General features: G+C 33.2%; 1 protein-coding gene across 6 annotated transcripts in view; it reads right to left on the reverse strand.

Annotated features, from left to right (window-relative positions):
- FAM133A (family with sequence similarity 133, member A) overlaps window positions 1-8,690 on the reverse strand; it is a 39,097-nt gene that overhangs the window by 6,867 nt on the left and 23,540 nt on the right. For 4 of the 6 annotated variants that reach the window (XM_011966648.1, XM_011966647.1, XM_011966649.1 and 1 more), the window contains one exon: window positions 7,400-7,489. The exons of 1 other annotated variant lie outside the window; for it this stretch is intronic. The gene's annotated coding sequence lies outside the window, so the exon portion shown is untranslated. The remainder of the gene's footprint in view (window positions 1-7,399; window positions 7,490-8,690) is intronic. One more of the 6 variants, XM_011966650.1, reaches the window with a different exon arrangement.

An 8,690-nucleotide genomic window follows, 5' to 3' on the forward strand; every position in this document is an offset into this window, starting at 1 on the left:
TTTTTTTTTTTTTTTTACATGAAGAAACTTGAGCATATTCAGAGGGCATCTAGAAGGATAAAGTACAAAGAAAACATGTTTTAAAAACATAGGTAAGAGAAGAAATAGCTAATGTGGCAATATCACAGAGAAAACAGAAAGGAATGAAATTAAACTCAGAGGTAGAAAGAATTTCTTTTCCCAAGAGCAGAGGCAAAGAATAAAGAAAGGGAATGGATGCAGGATTTTTTGGAGGGTGGTAGAAGGTAAAAGGGAGAAAGATGAAGTATTTCTCCCATAATAGCCTTCATTTTCATTCAGTGGTAGGTGCCAAGGTCGTCTGTCTGCTGAGATTAAGACAGGATAGGAGTTTTGAGACCAGTAATTAAAATTTGGAGTAACAGCAGAGAATGGGAGAGGGTGTTGTCACCATGTTAGTGTTGCTGGAGTTATTCTGAACTGAAGAATCTGTATGATCCTTTCCTAGAGGATAAATCATATTGAGAAAAGAGAAAAAGTAACACCAACAAAGTCTCTTGCTCAAATACTCTGTTTTAAAAGCATTGTGGCTTACCTTCTCTATTTCTATTATAGAACAAGAGTAACTTGATTTTCTGTACGTCTACTTATTTTCATGAAATACGGTAAAATCCTATAAAGGTTAGATGTAAATTGTGACAATCATGCTAGTAATCTGGATATTATAATAATATTTGTTCATTGATTTTTACAATTCCCTTTTGATCATATATTATGTGCCAGATACTATGCAATGGATATTACAGTTTAGTAAAGGTAATAGTTATTACACAAATATGAAACAAATGAGTATATAATCATAATCATGATTGGGGAGATGAAGGAAAAGTACAGGATGCTATGAAAGAAACAGAGACATAATTCAGAAGGGAAGGTCAAGTCTGAATTACTGACATATCATCTGAGACCTGTGGCATAAACCAGAGCTAGCCAGAAAAAGCAGTTAAACAGGATGGGAGTAATAAAAGAGCCAAAATTGATTCAATGCCCCAAGCAGAAGGAATATCAGATGCTAAGGCCTTGAGGTACAAAGGACAAGCTGAATACAGTGCAAAATATTCATATTACTTTTATAAACTAGTAATCATCTCAATTTCTCCTTTTTGAAAATGATTATACCATCTGTTATGAAACATACTTAGGTAAATGTCAATATAAATGTAAGCTCACAGAAAAGATATTTTAATGTTTCACAATGTAGTTTCTACCACAAATATCACTAAAACTAGTTATTTTAAAGGCCACCTCTACATCATTTAAAGATTACAAATAATTCCAATGAATTTTCACTGAGATGCAAAATTGTAGATAAATTTTCACAGATACATAAATTTGAGTTGAAACATCTTTTTCAAAGTAGCTGGCAATTCCTCTAAGCCTTAATCTGAAACATTCAACTCTTCTGCAAATAACTGGGCATTTGGATGAGGCTCCTATTTAAAAAATCCTTAATGTTCTTTGTTCACACTAGCTCATGTAAGTTACCATGCTGCTGAAACAAATGTATCTTAGAAAGTTTCTGAAAGGATTTAAGATAGGCATGGGTCTGTCAAATTATAAAATGACAATAATCTTCACATATAACAATATCTTTAATTACCACAATATGTTTGGCCATTTCACATTGGATGATAATATAGAAAATAACAATAGTGCAATCTAAGTCACAGGATAAATGAAAAATAAAGAGGGTTTTTTGGAAAATTTAATCATATATCATAATTTCCATGAAATATATAGCTCTAGCAATGGTGTGTAATATAATATCTTTTTTTTCCTAAATAAAAGCCAAGCATGAGCACATCCTATTCTAGTTGTCAACATGACTGTTCTGAAGCAGAAATTATCACTCTTATCCTGACTGGAATCAACATGGTAGAAAACTGTGCAGTGTGGAAACAATTCTTCTCATGTATATTCCCTCCAGCATAGTTCTGTCATGGAGCATTAGTCATTCTAAGGAAAATGTGAGAATTTAAAATATGTCTTCCTCTTTCTTCCCTCTACAGAACTGTCAAGTGACAAACAGTCAATCTCTGCCATCTTAAGGATGATATCTGAAAGCTTATAGAAGCAACAAAATATTGTAGATGGAAGTGAGAAGATAGAAAAGCATGATGTGAGAGGGTAGAAGCTCCAAGTATAAATTTTTGTCAAATGTTTGTTTTGAAGAAATGAGCACTTCACCCTCTCATTTACCTTAATATAGTAAGACATTTTGAATTTTGTGTTCAGAAAAACACATCATCACTATTGTTTAGCTTTTATGCCAATCAAGTGATATGTATTTTTAAACATGCTTTTTATTTAAAATAGTTTTAGGTTTACAGAAAATTTGCAAATATTGTACAGAGAATTCCTGTATCCCCTGCATCTAGTTTCTCTTACCATTAATATCTTACATTGATATGGAACATCTACCACAACTAATGAACCAATACTGACACACTATTGTTAATTAAAGTCAATACTTATTCAAAGTTCCTTAGTTTTCAGCTAAGTCCTTTTACTGTCCCAGGAATCCATCTAAGATGCCATATTACAAGTAGGCATCGTGTCTCCTAGACTCCTCTGAACTGTGACAGAGGAATTTGTTTTTGATGACTGTTACTGTCTTGAGGAGTAATCATCAGATATTTATTTTATAGAGTGTTTATTTTATATTTATTTTATTTTATTTTATTTTATTTTATCTTTGAGACAGGATCTCACTCTGTTGCCCAGGCTGGAGTGCAGTGACACCATTTTGGCTCACTGAAACCTCTGCCTCCTAGGCTCAAGCAATTCTGTTGCATCAGCCTCCTGAGTAGCTGAGACTACAGGCACGTGCAGCCACATCTGGCTAATTTTTGCATTTTTTTGTAGAGACAGGGCTTCACCATGTCACCAAGGCTGATCGCGAACTCCTGGACTCAAGTGATCCACCTGCCTTGGCCTTCCAAAATGCTGGGATTACAGGCGTGAGCCACAGTGCCTAGCCTAGAATGCTTTTCAATTTGGGTTTGTCTAGTTTTTTTTTTTTTTTTTTATCACAGCTATACTTAGATTGTAAGTTTTTGGGAGAAATAACACAAAGGCAAAGTACCATTCTCATCACATCATATCAAGGGTATGTACTACTAACTTATCACTAAGGTTACTAACCTTGATCACCTGACCAAAGTAGTATTTATCAGCTTTCTCCACTCTAAGATTATTTTCCTCCCATTTCCATACTGTACTCTTTGGAAAAAAAGTCACTATGTGCAGCCCACACTTACAGAATGGGAAGTTACGTTCCAACTTCTTGATGGCGATATGCCCACATAAATTTTCTGGAACTCATCTGTTACAGGAGATTTTTCCATTCATCCCCATGTGTTAAGTCACTTATTTATACGAGTATGGATTCATGATTATTAATTTTATACTTTGGGTAATATTTCAATACAATTTTATTTTGTTGCTTAAACTATTCCAGCTTTGGCCATGGAAAGCTCTTTTAGTTAGCTCCTGTGTCACTCTGACATTAACTCCCTCATTTTGTTTCTTAAGTACTCCCTTACTTGCTGGCTCTTACAAGATGCTCCAGTATAATTTTGTATAACCCTTGCATTAGCCCTAGAATCAGCCATTTCTACAGAGCCCAGGTTCCTTTTACTGTAGAACTATAATAGGAAACAAGACCTTGGCACTGGGTGTGCTCATTGCTATTGGGTATTGTTTCTTCTAGGCCTTCTCAATGGACAGAGCTACAAAATATATAAAATGTTTTCAATTCATTCAATCACATATTAAGTTTAAATTAAGTACTTGGCACCAGACAGGAATTATTTAAAGATGATATATAGAATACTGTGTTGACTATAACGGACATCTAGGTGATATGACTGAGTTACCATCGACAAAGTCCATTTATTTCTCAAGTAGCAGGAATGGATCTGTCCTGTATATACTTCTGAAATTATCTGAAAGTCTAAGAGTATAGTCTAATAAAAAGAGTAAAGGTCGTCAGAGAAACTAAATTCACAAGCTTTGTCCCTTTAGCACTTTACCCTAGTCAAGAAGTCATGAACTAAATAACAACAGTTTCTATAGTTCCAGTGTCAATGCTTTAGGAAATCCTCTGTAGAAAACCATTATATACATAAATACCAAATTCAAATATGCATTTTCCAAGAAGGTACTTGTTTTGAAAATGCATTTCATGTTTTGGATACTCACTAGCAACTTTCTTGATTCTTTCGTGACAACAGATTTTGCTCTAGAGCACTATGTTCAGATATAGTGGGACATGACTATACATGAAGTAACCAAAATGTCCTAGAGCGCTGAAAATTCCAGCCCCTCTATTCCACGGGTCACCTTACATGAAACAAATCTAATAAAATACTAGTTTCTTTCCATCTGTGTGATATGACTACTCATATAAAAATACACCCCAAACAAATAAGGTTTGCCCTATGTTCTCTGCCCATTGTCCTCGCTCCTATTTAACAAATGTCTTGTAAGTTTTGTAGAAATCCTTGACAAGGTTCTTCAAATTACAATCTTATTAAGCTAGTGTTGTTCAGCACTGAACACCTAAAATCAATTTTATTTTGATTTGACCAGTATGCAAACGAAAAATTATTTCAAACTTTCATGGTGAGATCAAACTGGATTTTCCATTTATTTCTTATAATTTCATCTACATTTTAGTTTTAAACTAAAGCAATATATTTTATAGTAGAGGACCATAATACACCCTTTGAGGCAATGCACTGTGCATACAAACTGATTTGCAATCTAAAATATGTCAACAATTCCCTAGCATCTAGTGCCAAGACACATTTGTCATGTCATCTAACAAGTTATCAAAGATAAGGCCTTAAGCATAGGAAGCAAAATACCAGGGGAGTTCTTTACTATTTTTTCCCAGTGAACATAATTCAAAACATATCTATTTGTGCATGGCTTTAAATAGCATTACTTGGTTTTACATGTATCAGTGCCTTCTGCAAACTGCCACTCCCACATAAATTTTTTAATGTATTTCTGAAAACAGAACAGAGAATTTGATGCAAATATACTGGCTGAGAAACAGCCAAAAGTAATACAGTTATTTATTGAAGCTGGATATACTTATATGAGTTTTAGATTTTCTCACATTAGAAATGTCTATATATATGTACATGTCCTTAAAATCCAAAGGCCAGAGTACATTTGTTAACATAACTAAATTATAGATGGCTACTGAAAATAATAGCATGGAATGGTCAGAAGCATCAAAAACTGTGCTAATTGATATTATCATTATCATACTGGAATCAAAAAGGACTACATTTCCATAACTGGCATGATTTGAAAAACCAAGTGGAGGGATCACTCAGTATTCATCCTCAGAGGGAGAAAATTTAAAATGGAAAAATGTCTTAAGCTGAGGTTGAAACTGGATGGCAAAAATATATAATCTGAATGTAGGTGATTCATTCATTCACTCAACAAATTTTTACTGAGATCCTACTGTGAACCACACACTGGTATTAGAGAACGCTTTATGGGGCTTACTTTTTAGAGGAGGAAAATAATTAGCAAATTTGGGTTTTATTCCAAATATATCAGAATGAGTCTAACCAGGACTTTAATAGAAAATACTGGGAGTGGCAGTTGGGAGATGGATAGAGGAAAAAGTTAAGTGACATAATTAGAAAACAGGCAGATAAATCTAGAATGTAGAAGATTCCATAAAACAAACAGCTGATTTCTTCTAAAAATCAATTTCATGGAATAAAAGAAAAATTATTTTAGGAAAAAAACTTTAAAGAGATATAACCGTTATTTAATCCTAGTTCAATTTAAAAAAAACATGTATCAGAGACTTCTTTCTAGAATGATGAAATGTTCTCAGATTAAGATGATGGCTGTACAACTTTTGTAAATTTGCAGTAAATCATCAAACTGTACACCTAAAATAAATAATTCTCATGGTATAAAAACTCCAATGAAACTTAAAAACTGGGTGCAGGCATCAAAGATATCTAATACTGATTAGGCATTAGATAATAGGAAAATACTTTAAGTAGCTTAAATATGATAATACTGAGATTACAGAGAAAGGCTTTATTTTTAGGCAAAATATGCTGCAATATGTGCATATGAAGCATCATGAGGTCTGTAACTCACTTTCAAATTATGCAGCAAAACGGAGAAAGCAACTAGAACAAAATGATAAAAGTTCTTGACTCTACATTATGGGTATATAGGTGTTAGTCTTCAGGTTTTCCAAGTGCTTAAAAATTGCATAAGAAAAAGTTGGAAAATATATTATTTTTAAGAGATTAAAAGAAAGTCACTGGAAGATATTAGGCAGGGAATGACAATCTGTTGTTACTGGTCATATTAACAAACAAATTGGACCTGCTTACTATATGATTTGATCAGTTAGACAGAAATATCTCAATGCTGTGAATACTGAATACATTTAGTATTTATTAGAAAAAATAATTGATGATGAAACTACAGATAGACTTGGCCTAATGTCATGTGTGTGGCAGTATGAATAGTGGTAATGCAATTCACCTTTCCTTTCTGCTTTCTCTGTCCCATCTTTTACCTTTCAGTTTTGGCTAGTTTACTTTTGTTATGCCAAACACATAAAAGTCAAGAATCCCTAAGGTACATGGCATAATAACCAAAGACCTTAACTATATCTATGAACTCCAACCTAAATAATTTAGCCACTGACTAACTCTTCCTCTTTATCTTCTGCCAAATTCATTCTCCCCTCTGTCTGTACTTCAAGCTCAGTAGCTTCTTTCTGTCAGTATCCCTGATAGGCCATATTCCCTCTGCCCAAGACCTTTTCAAGTACTATTCCCTCCCTAAGTGCAACCTTAGTATCATTTACATAGGGAAGTCTTTCTTGATGTCCTTGAAAAAGTTAGGTGTGGTAATTATACTCTAATTATTTGTGTAATCATTTGTTTAATATAATTTCCCCCAACTAGATAATGGATTCTATGAGGAAAGGATTAATGTCTTGGGAGTTCACCACTGAAGCTCTCAAAAAAATAAGCAAATATACATGCTATTATTTATCTCATTTATAAACCAAAAGAAACCACCAGTATTAACCTCATTTCCTCTAAAATCTGTTGCTCCATTTCTCTGCTTACTGTTTTAGCAAAACTCCTGGAAAGAGCTACTTACAAAAAGTTTTCAACTCCTTTCTTCTCAGTTTCTCCTGAATTCATAGCAATGCAACTTTCACCTCAACCACTCCATGGGAATTTTTCCTGTCTAGGTTATGAATGACCTCCATGTCACTAAATCTCATGATCAATGATTATTCTTCATTTTAACCTCATGGATTAGCGTAATTTGACAGAGTGGATCACTCCCTCTTTCTTGAAACACTTACCTTAATTGGCTTCCAGGATAACACACACTCTAGGTTTTCCTCTCACCTTTCCCAGCTGCTTCTTTCTAAGTTCCTTTTCAGGTTCTTCCACTTTTACCACAGAGAAATGAGAAATAAGATAATGTTTGTCAAAGTTATTGCACTAACATGGCAGTAAATTTTAGGTTACAGAACTAAAACTTAGAGTAACGAAAAATGTAAGAAAATTTGAAGAGGTACGTGACCAGAACAAAATATTGTTTTATCAGGCAAATTAATCACCCTTTTTAGAAAGTTACAATTAGCACTTTCTTACCATTATTGTTATTTATTCAATTGTAAACAACTATCTACTATAAAGAACTATAGATTGGTCCCTGCTCTCCCACTTTTTCTACCTATAATTGTCTACCTAATGTATTCCTTCCTCACTGCCTATTGAAACCACTCTACCCTCAATCTAATCATTGTTCTAAAACCCAATTTCTTTAAACAAAATTCTTCCCCATCACCTACACTTCTTTTTTATATTTCAATAGTACTTTAAACCTAATAAAGTAAATTAATGAAAGAGTGACTGCGGTAATATTTATAAAATAATTTTCCCCACCCTAAGTAATCTAAGAAATAAATTCATTTTTAATGATCCTCAGTTTCTCTAAACTTTGATTGTCAAAAAAAAAACTGATGAATATAGAACTCTCTCACAGTAAAAACAGCTATTCCTACAAAACAGGGACTCAAAGTATGGTCCCATGACCATGGGGATCTTCAAGATCCTTTCAGGGAGTCTCCAAGGTTCTCCTTTTTCTTACCATGTATTTTTGTAAGGTCTGATGTTCTTCATATACTTCAACTAAAATATCATATCACAACAGACTGAATGTAGAAACAGATAAGAGAATTATTAAGCTAGGCATTAAGGAGATTTTTAAAAATATGCAATAGTATATCTTGTTTTCCCTAAATGTTTTTAATTTGGAAAATAAAATTATATTTTATAAAATGTTACCTGATTAACAGGTAATGTGTTTATTCTTGGTATTTTCAAACGGGTTAAATATTGTAAACATTTCTCAGTTTTACTTTTAATACCACAAATATCAGTAGCTACTATATATCAGATATTATTTACCACATAAACAAATGCTTTCTAAGGTTCTTGGTAATTTGTAACAGCGTAAAGGAATCCTGAGACTAAAAAGTTTGAGCAACTTCGCTCTGAAAAAATGTTTCTCAAATAATACCCACTGACCACCTGCCTTTTTTTATTCAAAACATATTTTTATTTTTAATATATTAACTTGCCTAT

This window comes from Mandrillus leucophaeus, unplaced genomic scaffold, assembly GCF_000951045.1.
Source record: "Mandrillus leucophaeus isolate KB7577 unplaced genomic scaffold, Mleu.le_1.0 Scaffold769, whole genome shotgun sequence".
In the NCBI taxonomy this organism is placed as follows: domain Eukaryota; kingdom Metazoa; phylum Chordata; class Mammalia; order Primates; family Cercopithecidae; genus Mandrillus; species Mandrillus leucophaeus.